The sequence below is a fragment of the Leopardus geoffroyi genome, chromosome E1, assembly GCF_018350155.1.
Source record: "Leopardus geoffroyi isolate Oge1 chromosome E1, O.geoffroyi_Oge1_pat1.0, whole genome shotgun sequence".
Lineage (NCBI taxonomy): Eukaryota > Metazoa > Chordata > Mammalia > Carnivora > Felidae > Leopardus > Leopardus geoffroyi.
This window is the reverse complement of record NC_059330.1, coordinates 28,643,545-28,660,262: the sequence shown is the minus strand read 5'-3', so window position 1 is coordinate 28,660,262 and position 16,718 is coordinate 28,643,545. Positions and strand designations below refer to the sequence as shown.

Genomic DNA, 16,718 nt, shown 5'->3' with positions numbered 1-16,718 from the left:
GGTCCTGGAAGGAGCAGAGAAAGAAATGAGGGAGGGAGGGAGGGAGGGAGGGAAGGAAGGAAGGAAGGAAGGAAGGAAGGGAGGAGGGAGGAAGGGAGAAAGGAAGGAAGGTAGAAAGATAGGAAAGAAGGAAGGAAAACATACTGATTCCAAGTGCCAGGTGCACCCCTAGAAGTATAAGCATCGTCTTCGTGTCTTTATCACCATCAGCTAGAACCCAGTGAGTTATGAAAGGTTATTGCTGCGTTACAGAGGAGGAGACAGGCTGGTAGCACATAAAGATTGGGAGCATATAACTCATCCTTGGGTAGACTAGCTGACTGAGTGGTGTGAGCGTTAGGAAGTTTCCCTTGAACCTACCACTTTTGTTGATGCCAAAAGCAGGGCACAAAGGTCTTCCCTTCACGAGCAGTGACAAAGCTAAGAAGGCCATGCCTCCTGGGAGAGGCCACACAGCGACCACCCCTGGTCCTGTACTGTGAGCGGACCTTGCTTGAGGTGGAGTGAGTGGACCTTGCTTGAGGTGGAGCACTGGGCCCCTGGAAATATGGGTTCTTTCTTCTTCCTAACTGGGCCCCAGGAGTCCAGCAGGAGCTGACAGCAGCTCCATCAGCTGCTTTATGGAGCCAACTAGGCAGGGTGTAAGAGCCTGGGGAAGAGGGTTGGGAAAAGGAAATATGGTTTCTGTCTGCGAGAAGTTTCCATTTGGGGGTAAAATGTGGCCCCTTTGGGTCTCCCAATCCAATCTGACAGGGAGGGCAAGAGCTCTGCATGAGTCCAAGAAAGATGGAAGAAAGGAGGTACAGTCCACGCACTCCAGGGCTTCATGGCCTGCAGAGAGAAAGACCTGTTTCTTCTATCTTGACCATAGGCTGCCCTACCCCTGACCAACCATGTCAGGAATCGAGCTACCAACCCACCTTGGACTGTGGCAAGTGCCGGGGTGAGACAGAACCCCTTCCTGTGCACCTGCCCGGCCTGGCGGTCCCTTCTCTCAGAGCTGCCTGCTCCTGGGGGCTGCAGCTTTGGCCAGACCCAGGCACTCTGCTGGAGCCTGGCTTGCAGTGGGGGCTTCTCTGCTCAGGCCCACCTTTCCTTCCCCACCAGGAGCCTTGGGAGCTTGGGAGACATTCTGGGGCTGGCTCTGACACGAATTTGCTGCTCGGTGTGCCAGGCGATCAGAACTCACTCCTCTCCCTCTTCCCTGGGAGGTGTTGATAGTAACAGCAGAGACGAGCTGCCAAGTTGGCAGGAGAACAGAGCGACTGTGCACTGCGGATTGAGGGGGGCGGGGAGCAGCCAGCCGGCAGAGGGCTGGGCCAGAGCCACAGTTTGTTTATCCCTCCCATCTCAGCAGCCGGCATCTTGCATGAGGAGGGGAGACTGTGCGGGAAGGTGGGAGGCTCTAGGCGAGGCCCGCCCGGGGCACTGGTGAAGAGGGAGGCCTCTGGGAGGCTCCTGGGTCTGGGTCCTGCCAGAGGCGACAGTAGGTACCTTCTGCCCCAGGAGGCAGGCCTCACCAGCAGGATAGAGGTCCATCTTTGTTCCTGCTGTGGAAGCAGCCATGGAGTTTCCAAACTGGAGTGGACCTGGGTGGGAGCTGGCGAGTTCTGGAGCTGCTTCCCGAGACAGAGAGAGAGAGAGAGAGAGAGAAAGAGAGGATCTTAGGAGGGCACCTATGCTGTCTGTCAAACAGACCTGGGACCTTCGGCAAGCATTCGACTTCTTTGAGCCTCCGAGATTAATAGCTACTCTAGGTGAGAGTTCACCAAGGTGGTAATAGCAAAACTTAGCTCACTACATGGCAGACACTGTCCTAAGGGTTGTTGTGAGTGAATGCACTTAATCTTCAAATGACTTTATCAGGTAGGTACTGTTAATCCCGTTTTATTAATGAAGTAACTGAGGCACAGAGAGGTTAAGTCACTTACTCAAGGTCATAGAACTAGTGAGTAGCCAAGGTGGATTGAACCCAGTCATGAGTCACTTAGGCCATTTTCTTAGCCCTTATACAAACTGCCTTCATAGTACAATAGAGTTCTTAGCACAGTGCCTGGCATACAGCAAGCATTTAATAAATGTTAGATCTCACCATTAGCCCAGAGCAACTCCAAACAGGGGACCCAGGCTCCTGACGTCCCCCCCCCCACCCCCCAGGGACGCCATGGGGCCCTACTGTTGTCTTCCCTGCCATCTTTGGCCCACGCTACCTGGCTTATTTGAGGAGCTGGAACATTTCCTCCTTTGGAATGAGAGCCACTGGCCTTCCCATTTCCCCTCCTCCTGTCCCCTCTTCCTGCCGAGGCAGAGCAGAGCAGAGCAGAGCAGAGGAATTCTCAGCTTCCTCTAGTTACCCTCAGCCTGCGAAGAAAACAGAGTCTGCTGTATCGGCTGCCAGTTCCTCTCTGGTGACAGCCACAACCCATTTGCTCAGCACCAGCCCCAACCTGTGCTATGGGGAGAACGGGAAGCCTAGGGCCAGACATGGGTGCCCTACATTAGACCCTGGGCCTGTCACTTCAGGGCTGGACCTTGGGGGCTGCTCATGGGGAGAGGGCCGGGCCAAATAATTTCTTGAAGACCCTCTTGGCTCTACGAACTGACTGAAGGCTGGTGTACTGCGTTCATAGTCTCTTCCCTAGTGTAGGAAGTCCATTGCATAAATGTGTTCCTCGTATTTTGGGGCAGTTCATTCATGCAGCCTTGCAAATTAGTAACCAGCTCTATGAGCCCATTATACTGTGCTACTGGCTACCTTTGCCTCTTAGAAGGTACCAGGGAATGAGTCCTTTGCCACGTTCCGGGCAGCCAGAGCTACCTCTGTCAGCTGTGAGATAACCACACCAGAGCCAGGAGTCTGGATTACCAACTGCTTCTGAGGCCTGAATTCCTCCCTGAGACAATGAAACCCCAATTATCAGTGCTGGGGGAAAGGAACTGCAGTGTAGATAATCTGAAAACAACACTGTTGTGTTACGTGGGGCGGCGGGGGGCGGGAAGGGGGGAACATTGTGGGTATCTTAGCTACAGATTTACCCTCCTAATCATTTCCTTCAGGTCATGACTGATGGCAGGCCGGCCCATAGGCAGGGGGATGCCCAAGATGACCTGTAAGTGTTCCTTCCCTCTGGAGGCCTCCGTAGAAATCCAGAATGAGCGAGCAGAAGTGGGTCGAGGTTCGATTTTCCTGAAGAAGCTCTGAGCTGGAGACAGGATGCGTTGACTATTTATTTATTTACGAGGCTATCGATTATAATGCAGCTTTTCCACAGGATCCTGGGCTGGAGTTGGGGGAAGAATCCTCTTATCATTTAGCTTCCTTTGCCCTGAGATGTCAGGCGCTCAGATAGGCTGCTCCTCCCTCTCCTTGTTCTTCCTCCTCTTCCCACCCCTTCTGTGGCCCTCACACCTGAGCACACTGAGGGTTGGGGGCTCCGGACAGCCTCCCTGCTTTCCTCTTTTCTCATATCTGAATGTTCTGGGTTTCTTCCAATATTTAGGATACACACCCCAAATCTTAACAGCAGGGAGTTGCTTAACTCAGGTACAGGCATTCGATTTCTGAGCCGTGAAAGACCTCTGAGATCCTTCCAGCAAAACCCTTTTGTTTTACTGAGAAGGAACAGAGTCCAAGGGGAAGTGATTTCCCCAAAGTCACACAAAGAGAGACGCACAAGGTGGACAAGAATGGAGGCCTCCTGATACCCCCCGGTTGAGGACACTTAGCGCCTTACCACGTGGCCTCCCAATCTGGCCCCTCAACCCCGGGTTGGGGATGGCACTGAGCTAGGAATCCCTCTCTGGGAAGGTGGCCCCTTTTGCAGCCACTCCTTAGTTTGTTTTGAGCTTGGTGAAATCTCGCTCTCAGTCTCCCCCACTCTGACCTGGGATCAAAGGGTTTGTGTATAACCCCAGAGGAAGACGGAAGCCAGTGACAATGATAATGAACCAGCTCAGCCTCTTCCCGCTGAATCCATCCTCTAGCCCTCCCTCCCTCCCCATCAGCCACCTTTCCAGAGGCCTCTCCCAGCCTCTGTGCTCCATCACTGGCCTTCAGATTGGCACAGCTACCCATGTCTGCTTGTCCTTGTGAAAGAAAACCAGGGCTCTCCCTCAGCCCTGTTTCTCAGGCTCAATTTGCCAGAGAGGCAGGAACAGGCCTCCCTCGGTGGGCAGAATCCAAGACGCAGGCCAACACTGCACCAAGCCCCAAGGGCTGGCTCCCCACTTTGGGGACCCTCCCCACTTTGGCCCAGTTGAACTTGGCTCTAAAGATGAGGACAATTGCTTGGGGCTAGGTGGGCACTCTGCCCTATGTCATTATACTTCACACGTTTGTTTTGGCATCCTGTGTTCCAAAGTTTACCCCCAACTGAATTCACCGACTTCAACTCTTTTTCTTCCCTTTTCAGAGGCTATGCTGTAGCAAAAAGGAAATCCTTCCAAGCACCACACTCTCTCTCCCTGTGCCCCTATCATTCTAGACTGCCTTTCCCTCCTGCTCTACACATGCAGAAAAACCATGTTCTATGCCACTTTCCAGCTGACATCCATAGCAGGTGGACCCCTGAAAATTCTCATTTTTCCATGGGGTTACATAGTTAGTAGGTGACAAAGTAAGGATTTGAACCAGGTCTGTTGTTCCAGAGTCTGTACTCTCAGCCATTGCACTATATTGACCATCAAGAAACAGCCACCCTTCCCAAAATTATCTTTCTCTCATCTAGGATTTTACCTGCACTTTCCTTTCGCGCCCCCCCCCCCAATGTTTATTTATTTTTGAGAGAAAGAGAGTGCAAGCTGGAGAGGAGCAGAAAGAGAGAGTCAGAGGATATGAAGCAGCAGGCTCTGCATTGTCAGTGGAGACCCCCTACATAGGGCTTGAACTCACCAACCATGAGACCATGACCTGAGTGGAAGTTGGATGCTTAACCGACTGAGCCACCCAGGAGCCCCTTACCTGTGCTTTCCTTATCACACATCACTTTTTGATTTTTTTTATTGTAACTATTTATATCATATACCTTACCTTCCTTACTAGACTATGATCTCCTCAACAGTAGGGATTGGGTCACATTTGGTGTGTCCCCAGCACCAGGCCCTGTGCTAGCACATGGCAGGGGGCCATTAAATGTGTGTTGGATGAGGGAATGAATACACGATTGAATGGATTTGAATCGTAGTGAGGTCTAGTGTTTGCCCATGGTGGAGCAGAGAGTCAGAACTCACTTTTCTGATGGGCCCAGCTTCCCGCTTCCTTGATAAAGACACCGTGGGAAGTGAAGGGGACGGAAGCGTTTCATCGATGAGTGAGGTCAGGAACACAAACCCCTGCATGTCTGTAATTACAGAGCTTCTTCACGCTGGCAGCATGCTGGGGAATGTTTTCAGTTCTCCAGGTTGGGAACTGCAGGTATTCCTGATGGCTTTGTGTGATCTCACACGGCTCTGAAAGGAAAAGAGAGAAGAGGCTGATAAAACTTGTGAGTGATCACTTTGTCAAGTATAGGGTCTGCCCGTAGAGCAAGGGCCTCCAGCATGCACCCCACCTTCAAGACCCACTTCATTAGCTCAGAGGGGTCTCCAGCAACCCTTTCTGTGCTGGCTGGCCTCTTTGGGGGATCAGGGACTCCACATGGAGCAGCTCATGGTCTCTAGCTGGGTTAAGGGCAGGGTCAATCCACTGGGAGTCCTTCCAAGTTGAGAAGGAGTAACAGGAAGCTCTGAGGTTCAAGGCACTGGGCGGAGGACCTGGAGTGTGTGTATCATCTACAAAGGGTGTGTATTTGTGTGTGTGTGCACATATGGGTGTTTGTGTGTGCTCATGCTCACCTGAATGTGTCAGAAGCAGTGAGGGGGCCCCAAAGTGGGACTGTGCTTTCTGCAAGGCCTTGAGGATAGCTGCTGGGTGCACTTTCTTCAAGGCTCTGTTCAAGATTCAGCTTTTCTGGGCGTGTCTGGGTGGTTCAGTAGGTTGAGCCTCTGATTCTTGATCTGGAGTCAAGTCTTGATCTCACGATTGTGAGTTTGAGCCCTGCATTGGGCTCCATGCTGGGCATGAAGCTTACTTAAAAAAAAAAAAAGAATAAAAAATAAAAGATTCAGTTTTTCTGCTCCAAGGCAAAATAGGCAGATAGGCTGATCAGACTCCTGGGAGGATCATGGCTGAGAGAATGGTTTCCGGCTTTGCCTTCTGCTCTCACTTTTGTTGAGAGAATGTAGGTTCCTAGCCAGCACTCCCAGCCTCATTCCCACAACTGTGGGAATCTCCTGCCCAAACAGAACCACAGCCTAAAAACTTTGCCTGTGCATGGTAGTTTTACTCTGATACTTGTCTTTTCAAAGCCCATTTACATCCATTATCACCTTTCATTCTTACAACAACCCCTCCAGAGGTGCAGAAAGCTGATTCTTTTTTTTTTTTTTAACTTTGTTTTAATGCTTATTTATTTATGTTGAGAGAGAGAGAGAGAGAGAGAGACAGAGAAAGAGAGAGCGCACATGCATGTGCAAGTGGGGAGGGGGCAGAGAGACAGAGAGAGAGAGAATCCCAAGCAGGCTCTGCACTAACAAGCATAGAGCCCAATGTGGGGCTCGAACTCATGAACTGTGAGATCACGACCTGAGCCAAAATTAAGAATTGGATTCTTAACTGACTGAGCCACCCAGGTGGCCCAAAAGTTGATTATTTTTATTATAAATGTTTGTTTGTTTGTTTGTTTATTTATTTATTTATTTATTTATTTATTTATTTATTTTGAGAGAGAGAGAAAGAGAGAGCAAGCAAAAGTGGGGGGGGGGCAGAGAGAGAGGGAGAGAGACAGAATCCCAAGCAGGCTCGCATTGTCAGCTCAGAGCCAGACAAAGGGCTTTATTTCATAACCATGAGATCATGACCTGAACCGAAATCAAGAGCTGGATGTTTTAATGACTGAGCCACCAACGTGCCCCTCTTTTGATTATAGATGAGGAATTAAAGCCCAGAGCAGCTATATGGGCTTGTTTTGGGTCACACAGTAAATTAACAATGGAACCCCAGGCACTCCCTCTCTGGCTTCTTGACTCCAATTTCTTTCCTATCTTCAATTCTGGGTCCCCATCTCCCCATCTCCTCCACCTCCTGTCTCCTCAAAGGAAATCTTCACAGAGAGGCTCACACTTTATAAGAAACATGTACATCAATTCTCCTGGTGCTGGGTAGACAGCAACTCAAAATGGGCACCCTTCTCACCTCCTTCCCTCATTCTGACCCACCCCACTCCACCCCACCCAGGAGGAAGCTCATTTCTGGTAAGTATCCTCAATATAGCTCTTTCTGAAAATGTTGGGGGCACATGCCAGAGAGCTTCCTTGGGAGGAGATCCAGTACTGTTTGCCCTTCTTGGGAAGGGGGAAGAGACAGTGGTGGCTTGGGTCTCTATAAATGAACATATGTGGGCCTGGAGCAGGACTGGAGACCGGCAATGTGTTGCAAATTTCCCTTTGCCTCACTTCCCAGACTGGGAACCTAATGGTCACCTGGCCATTTCTTTGAGGCTTAGAAGTCATGAGGTCTGGTGTTACCCTACCTGAAATTTTGTTTATTTGGCTTTGGGGTGAGTCATTCATTGACTTGTTCATTGGCTCAGCAAATGCTTGTTGACTACTGGCCACATGTCAGTAGTCTTTCCTCTGGATACCACAGTGAATGCAACAGGCAGGATTCTAATCAGTCTGGAAAAGGACACAGCTAGTTGGCAAAACTGTTAGTTGGGGGTGGGGTAGAGTGGGGTCAAGGTAGAGATGTAAAGGGAGCTCAGAGAAACAGGGTAGCAGGGAAAGCCTCCAGTGTGTATTTGACACTGATAATGCATCTCAATTTGGACTAGCCACGTTTTGAGTGCTCAATAGCTACATATGTTTGGTGGCTACCGTGTAGATGCAGAGAGTGTGCTTGAGAGGAGCAAGAATGGCAGAGCTATCGCAGTGGACCTGGAGGAGGATGGTGGCTTGGGGATAGAAACAAAGGGACAGATCTCAGAGAGATGACTCCCAGGCTGCCATACCAGGCCGGAACTTAATACCTGTAGACTCCTTTTATCTGAAAGAGAAATAAACTTCTATCTCATTTGGGCCATTTTACTTGGGACTTCCCTTCTAGTCACATCTGGACCTAATTTTATTTTATTTATTTATTTTTTAATGTTTATTTATTTATTTTGAGAGAGAGAGAGAGGCAGAGAGAGAGAGAGAGAGAGAGAGAGAGACTGAGTGCACACATGCACACACGCACAAGAACAGGGGAGGGGCAGAGAGAGAGGGAGAGAGAGAATCCCAAGCAGGGTCTGCCCCAGCATAGGGCTCAGCCTCACAACAGCGAGATCATGACCTGAGCTGATATTAAGAGTCAGACGCTCAACTGAATGAGCCACCCAGGCACCCCTGGACCTAATTTTACAGAATATAGCACCTCAGTGGAGATCTCTAATGGATAGTTAGATCTGATGGGTCTAAATAAGTAGACAGGTCTGAGAAAGCTACACATAGATTGGAATTTCCAGTCCATAGTTGGTCATGAAGCCATGGTAACATAGAAGATCTCCAAGGGAAAGTGGTCCAGTGAGAAGAGAAAAGAATCTAGAACAGAACTCTGAGGAACACCAGCACTTAGGTTGGGCAGAAGAAGAAGAGCCTGCTAAGGAGACTGAGAAGGAGCAGCCAGAGAGGTAGGAAGGCATCAGGGAAGTGCTGTGCCATGGAGCTTAAGGAGGAGAGAGTCCCAAGGAGGGTGTGACCAACGGTGGTAATGGCAGCTGTCACTGCTTGCTTCTGTAGGTGTGGATGGCACCAGAGAGTCTAAGTAAACCAACTTCGGTTTCTGTTGCAGCCCCGAGTTCCAACAAAGGCTGGTCACATCATCCTCCTGCTCAGTGCCCTTCAGTGGGCTCCAGGTTTCTTAAGGATAAAGTTCTAGCTCCACAGCATATCCTTTAGCCACCTCCAAAGTCTGGCCTTAACTTTTCTGTCCACCCTGTTTCCTTCTCCAGAACACTGCTCTCCTGCCAGGCCTGACTTCCTACCATTCTCTACCTTAGCCAGTGAGCTTCTCTCTAACTAAAGAAACATACTTCCTCCCTTTTCTTTTTTTTCCTTCAAAACCTACCATGCTTCAAGACTTACCTCAAATGTCAACTCTTCTGCTCCCTGATTCTTCCAGAAAGATTGATTACCACCCAACCCTGTGTCCCCCATGAGCATTTGTTCACTCTTGATCACAGTTCTCATCATATTCTAGCCTGGGGTCAAGTTGGTTGCATACATGTGTGTCTCCCCAGCTTATAGGCTGTGAGGGTGGAGAAGTCTGAGGCTACTTCTGGATACTCATCCATGTCCCCTTTCCACAGAGCTTGTTACAAATGTTTAAGAAATGTTTATGGATTTAATGAAATTTTGTCCCTCACAGCCTTCAATTAATAGTGTGGTCTCTGTTTTTTTTTTTTTTTTTCCATATCACTTCAGGGATTGGGGGGGCAAGGGAGCCACTAAAATAGAGAGAACTCTGATTTAGAAGAAAATAGACAAGGAACTGAGTTTAAATCCAGCTGCTCAAAGAAATAGTTCCAGTCTGAGCTTCCCCTGACCCAGGAGCTTTTATCATCTGAGTGCTGGAGAACCACCTTATTCATAGGAAAGCAAGAGAAAAATTAATGCAATAAAAGTTGGTACCTTGAAGAGATGAACAAAGGTGACAAATCTCTAGCTAGACCAAGAGAAAAGAGAAGACTCAGTTACTAAAGTCAGGAATGAAATAAGGGACATTTCTACAGATCTTAAAGAAATAAAAAAGATTATAAAGTAACACTATGAACAACTATATGCTATCATATTAGGTGACCCTAGACAAAATGGACAAATTCTTGAAAGACACAAACTACTGAAACTACTTCATGAAATAGATAATATGAATAGACCTAAAAGAAGTAGATTGCTTTGGTATTTTTAAAACTTCCCACAAAGAAAATTCCAAGCCTAAATGGCTTTACTGAATTCTACCAAATGTTTAAAGAATAATATCCATCCTCCACACTCTTCCAAAAAAAAAAAAAAAAAAGAAAAGAAAAGAAAAAGAAAAAGAAAGAAAGAATAGTAGGGAACACTTTCCAATGCAGTCCAGTGTTATCCAGATGCCCAAACAAGACAAAGACATCACGAGAAAACTATACATCAATATTGCTTATGTATATAGATACAAAAATCCTCTGTTAGCACAGAGCCTGATATGGGGCTAGATCAGTACCTGAGCCAAAGTTGGCGCTTAACCGATTAAGCCACCCAGGCACCCCATAATAACATTAAAAAAAAGAATGAGGGGCACCTGGGTGGCTCAGTTGGTTAAACATCTGGCTCTTGATTTTGGCTCAGGTCATGATCTCATGGTTTGTGAGTTCAGGCCCCGCATCAGGCTCTGCACTGATGGTGGGGAGCCTGCTTAGGATTCTGTCTCTCTCCCTCTCTCTGCCCCTCCTCCACTCATACTTTCTCTCTCTCTCAAAATAAATAAATAAAATAAAATATTTAATAAAATACAATAAAGAATGAAATACTTAAGAATATATTTACCAAAAAAGTGAAAATTATAACAAATTATAACACAGCTGAAAATTATAACACATTATTAAAAGAAATTAAAGAAGACCTAAATAAATGGAAAGAAATCCCATGTTCATGGATCAGAACATGTTAATATTATCTTAATTATCTTAATATTGTTAAGATAGCAATACTCCCCAACTTGATCTATGACTTAACATAATCTCTATTGAAAGTCCAGCTGGCTTTTTTACAGAAATTGGTAAGCTGGTCCTTAAGGTAATATGGAAATGCCAGGGACCCAAATTAGACAAAGAATCTTGAAAAAGAAGAGCAAATTTGGAGGACATTTCCAGATTTCATAACTTACTAAGCTATAGTAATGAAGACAGTATCATACTGGCATAAGGATAGGTAGATCAATGGAATACAATTGGCAGCCTAAAAAAGAAACAAATTTATGGTCAATTGATCTTTGATAAGGGTGTCAAGACAATTTAGTGGTGAAAGGATAGTCTTTTCAACTAAAGATGTGGCACAATTGGATATCCACAAGCAAAACAATGAAGTTAAACCCCATCTCACACCATACAAAAATTAACTCAAATAGGTTCATTTAGAAAGAGCTAAAACTCTTAAAAGAAAACGTAGAAGTAGATCTTTGTGATCTTGGATTAGGCAATGATTTCTTGGAATGACATCAAAAGCACAAGGGACACAAAATTTGACAAATTTGTCTTCATCAAAATTCACAACTTTTGTGCTTCAAAGGTCACTATCAAGAAAATGAAAACACAACCGAGGGGAAAAAAAGAAAATCAAAATACAATTCACAGAATGGGAGAAAATATTTGTAAATCATATCTCTGGTGAGGGTCTAGTGTCTAGTATCTAGAATATATAAAGAACTCTTACAAGTCAATAATATAAAGACAATATAAACCTAATATAAAATATAAAAATGGGCAAAGGATCTGAACATATTTTTCCAAAGAAATATACACACTGCCAATTACATGAAAAGATGCTCAAGATCATTAAACACCAAGGAAATGTGAATGAAAACTACAGTTGGCTTCATACCCTCTAGGATGGCTATACTATAGAAGACAATAATAGGTGTGGGGTGAGAATGTGGAGAAATTGCAACTCTCATACACTGCTGGTAGGAATGTAAAATGAAGCAATTGCTTTGGAAAATAGTCTGACCATTCCTCAAAAGGTTAAGCATAGAATTGCTATAAAACCCAGCAATTCTACACTGGGGTGTATAGTCAAGAGAATTGAAGTCATATATCCACCCCAAAACTTGTGTAAGAATGCTTATAGAGGCATTCCCCATAACAGCTAAAAAGTGGAAACAACCCAAATGTCCATCAACTGATGAAGGGATAAACAAAATACGGTATGTTTATATGATGGAATATTAATCAGTCATAAAAAGGAACGAAGTACAGATTCATGCTATAACATGGATGAACCTAGACAACATTATACTAAGTGAACTAAGACTGTCCTAAAAGACCATGTATTTTATTATTTAAAAAAATTTTTAAATATTTATTTTTGAGAGAGAGAGAGAGAGAGACAGACAGAATGCAAGCAGGTGAGGGGCAGAGAGAAGAGATACAGAATCTGAAGCAGGCTCCAGGCTCTGAGCTGTCAGCACAGAGCCCAATGCAGGGCTTGAACCCACGAGACATGAGATCATGACCTGAGTTGAAGTCAGATGCTTAACTGACTAAGCCACTCAGGCGACCCAAGACCATGTATTTTATGATTCAATTTGTAGGAAATGTCCACAATAGGCAAATCTATAGAGACAGAAAGTAGATTAATGGGAACTGGGGACAAATGGAGGAGTGACTGCCAATGAGTATAGGGTTTCTTTTTTGGGTGGTGAAAATGTTCTAAAGTTAGGTAGTGGTGATGGTTGCACAGCTCTGTGAATACTAAAAACCATTGAATCGTGCACTAAAGCTGCTATATATGTAAAAACAGAATTAGCTTATTACGTTGAAATGTAAGGTGGGCCTCCATATCCTAGTGAGAAGATTTTTTTTTAAAGTTTTTGCCAACTGGAATATACTTCAATATGCCTAGCAATGCAAAGTTTTTCTTCAAAATTGTTCTCAGAGAGGAAGGCAAAGTTGTACAGACCTCATTTTTTAGGACTCCACTCACCATTCCCCACCTCACTCTATGGGACTGAGGGTGTGAGAGCTTAGTGTTTGTTTTTATGACAGTGGGAACAAGGTTCTCCCTCATAAATAATCTTGCCTCCCACTCTGGAGGCTCTCCAAGAGTAGACATCTGTGTTTCTGCCTGCCCAGCACCCACTCTCTTGCTTCTTGCAACTTCATGTGGATTTTCCTTCTGTCAGATATTCCCCCCTCGATCTCAGAAGGTCTTTCAGGCTGCCTTCACTTCCAGGGCCAAAAAGTGGACCTGTGAGCCAATCTGTCCAATCAGATGCCCTTCTTTGGGAATTGAATCGACAGTTGGTCTGACTCAAGGAAAATGCCAGTGATTTGCCCCACTGAGATGCCCTGGGAAACTATTCCATGGTTCCTACTCCCTGGAGTCAGGGGTCTACTCTGGTCCTGCTTTTTTCTTCAGATGTTTCATGCACTCAAGAACCCTAACCTGATCTTTTGCACAAGGACTGACAAATTCCATATTACTGTTTTGGTTCTACCATGGCAGGGGCAGGGTTCCTCAGGATTGTGCAGACAATGAAGGAGGAAGACTCCTAAATTATGAGGAGTTGTGATCTAGAAACCACTACTTGCGTTGGAACATCTTTTTTCTGGTTCTTTCTTGATGACCACTTGTTTTAATATTTTAATTGAAGCTCAAACATTAATTGAACTTTAACTATGTCAAGGCACTTTGTTAGTTGAGAGAATACAAAGATGAACAGAATGATATCCCAACTCTGTTGGGTGGTGGGAGTATAGAGGAATGCTCTCTGAATTCTAAGAGGATCAGAGAGATCAGAAAAGAGGGTATTTAAACTTGGCTACAGGTAGAGATATTTCTCTGACCCACAGGGCAAGTATCCTTTATGATGGGGTATTGAAATCAGAGAATCATAGACCTGTGAAATCTGGGGGCTGACAAGGACCTTATAGATTATCCAGTCCTACATTTTCTAGTTGAAGAAATCCATATTCTGAGGAATAAAATGATTTGACTGAGCCAATTTGGGCTTAGGACTTCTCCTCTGACTCCTATTCTAGTCTCATCTCACTAGTTCTTGGGCGCATGGTTGACCTTGGCTGGCTCCTCCAGGTTTTGGGGGACTTGGGGAGGAGGAAGGGCAATATTTAGGACTTGGTAAATGGTTGCCTAGGGAAACATGTTTTCCAAGGTCACTCAAGAAATCAGTGGGGAATTGGGGCAGATTCCAGTCGTTCTTGTCACATTGCTTTCTTCCTTAGGTCCCCCCCCCCTCCACGAAATGGGGACTTGGCAGAGGGAACTGGCACCAGGGTCTGCACTGTACTGAGTTTGAGGGTATATGTTCCCACCCTTCTCCATCCTCCTGAAATCCTTGAAGCAAGTCAACAACTCAAGGGCTTGGTGAAATGACTTTTGTCATTGCCATGCTCTATTTCTTCTCAGTGACCTGGTCAGCTGGGGTGGAAGAACCTTTGATTATTTTACCTATAAGGGTCAGGATATCAGCCAAATACCCAACAGGGAGTATGAGGAGGAAATCAATTCAGACATCAGGCCTGGGTGTTCCCCAGTGCTGACAATGGTTTACCTTAGCCAGCAACTTGTTCTGGGCAGGAAGGGCCCCAGTGTAAATAGCATGCTTTGCTGGTTCTAGGGAAAGAGAAAACCCGAATACGGTTCTTTGGGTGGAGGAAGGGATGGAGTGTCCTTCTAATCCATATTTTTCAGCCATGGAGTAGTTTCATCCACATTCATGGTTTTTATCATGATATGGGCCCTGATGGCCCCCTAAGTCCTGACCTCTCCACTGTGGGAGTCCCGCAGGCCCTACCCTAATAGAAATGATCAATGTAACCAATACTTCTAGAGAACTTCCCACGTAACAAGAACTGTGCTAGATTCTACAGCCCATACATAAATAAGATGTTATCCCTGTCTGCAAAGAACTACAAACTTAAGCCTCACAAGTTTAATAGAATGTGGTCAGTGATAAGCCCTGGATGTTGTCAAAGCATCTGGGATTCAGGAAGGCTTCATAGAGGACACTCATACCAACGAGTTAGCCAGCAAAGAAAGCCACAAACCTCACAGGCAAGGGAACCACATGAAAAAAGGTGTGGAATCTGGGTGTGAGGAAAACCGCAGGCAGTAGACAGTGTTAGTAGAGCACGAAGAGGGAGATGGAAAGTGCGGGGAGATAAGGTAGGGGTGTGAGATGGGGGAGGTAAGTTATGGGAAAGAGCAGTCTTTTTTTCTGAGCAGGGAAGCAGGATGTGCCTAGGAGATTTGCATTTTAGACAGAACACTTCAGTGTGGATTTGGGGAGGAGGAGCCAGGATTGAGGGCAGGGAACCAACTAGAAGAGATGATGAGTGCCCCATGCAGGGTATTCATGATGAGAGGGGGCACGGACTGGAGAAATAGCCAAGAGGTGGGTGATGACAGACCTATGGTGGGTTCTAGGGAAAGAGAAGATCCCGAACACAGTTCTTTGGGTGGAGGAAGGGATGGAGTGTCTTTCTAATCCATATTTCTCAGCCATGGAGTAGTTTCATCCACATTCATGGTTCGCAGGTTTCTGACTTGGTGTCTGGGTGGATAATAGGGCCGTGAACTGAGGTAAGAAATATAGGGAAGGGAAACAAGTCTGGAAAATAAATGTGGCTGATGGCTAACATTTATTAATCACTTATATGGACCAGGCATCATGCCAAGAGTTTTCCAGTATTTTCTCCTAACTATGAAGTAGATATTGTTCTTGATTTACAGATGAGGAAAATGAAAATTTGAGATGATGAATAGTTTGACTAGATCTGCACAGCTGGTAGACTGGTGGAAAGAATTTCGAATCCAGGCATTCTGGCACCAGGGTCAATGCTTCTAATGACCAGGCTTTGTATGTGTGTATGTGAAGAGTCTGAGGAGCCCGTGGGACACCCACAGTGGGGAGATCTGAGATTTGGGGGGGGGACCATCAGGGCCCTCGGGGACCCTTAGGTTAAAGAAGGGAGCAGGAGATAGGGGGCCCAGAGATAAGGCAAGAATGAAAGTCCCCTGTGATTTTTACATTTGAAGACATGGTTATGTCATCCGGGCAACAGATAACTGGGCAATCACGAATGTGTAGCGGCATCAAATAAAAAGATCCACCAAGTTAAGCTGACGTATTAATTACAGCAGTTCCTGTGTTGCATAGTAATTACCCTAAACAGTACGCATTTCACATAAATAGCAGTAATTAGTATAGCACAAGTTTCCCAAACTGTGTCCTGTGGAATAGTAGTTCCTGGAGATGTTAATAAACGTTTGGATGAAAAAGGGCTTAGGAGTAAGGTAAGTTTACGAAATGCTGGTATAATTCAGATAGAAGACCAAACCCTTGGTTTACAGTTTTTTCTTTTCTCGGTTAGGAGGCAGGATAGCGGAAGGCTAAGAGTATAGGCCCTGGGAACAGACAGCCTGGGGCTGAATCCTGCACTGACAAAAGCTGGGTAACCTTGGGCAAGTTACTGAACTTCTCTAAGGGGTAGTTTCTGCGTCTGTGCAGAAAGATGGTAATACATATTCACTGTAATTGTTTCAGATTTAAATGCAACAACACATTTAAAACACTTAGAATAGAGCCTGGCGCAGAGTGAGGGCTCTATAAATATTAATTATTGTCTATAAACCATACTATTATTAGCAAGTCTCCATGATATCCCACAGAGTCAGTCTTTCTCACACATATTTCACACACACACTGACATTCATATTTCTTAACAGCAAAGCACTGGTTCTAACTCTGTGCCCTTACCTCCACCCCACCACAGCCCAGGACCGGGAATGACCAAACGCTTGCCTACTCTACTTTAAGCATTGAGGCCAGGGAGAGGGAGGATTTATATATACATCAGCAGTATGGCCTTGGCAGGGCCACCACTAGTTCAGTTTCCTCTGTGCCCACTTGAAAAAAAAGTACGCAT

General features: G+C 45.8%; 1 long non-coding RNA gene across 1 annotated transcript; it reads right to left on the bottom strand.

The window, feature by feature from the left end:
• Positions 1–509: 509 nt before the first annotated feature.
• LOC123603399 lies at positions 510–6,050 on the bottom strand. Its single transcript, XR_006714859.1, has 5 exons — positions 5,833–6,050; positions 5,230–5,448; positions 2,211–2,361; positions 921–1,616; positions 510–831 (listed from the first exon to the last, which is right to left on the bottom strand). It is a non-coding gene; the product is annotated as an uncharacterized LOC123603399 (long non-coding RNA).
• Positions 6,051–16,718: the final 10,668 nt, after the last annotated feature.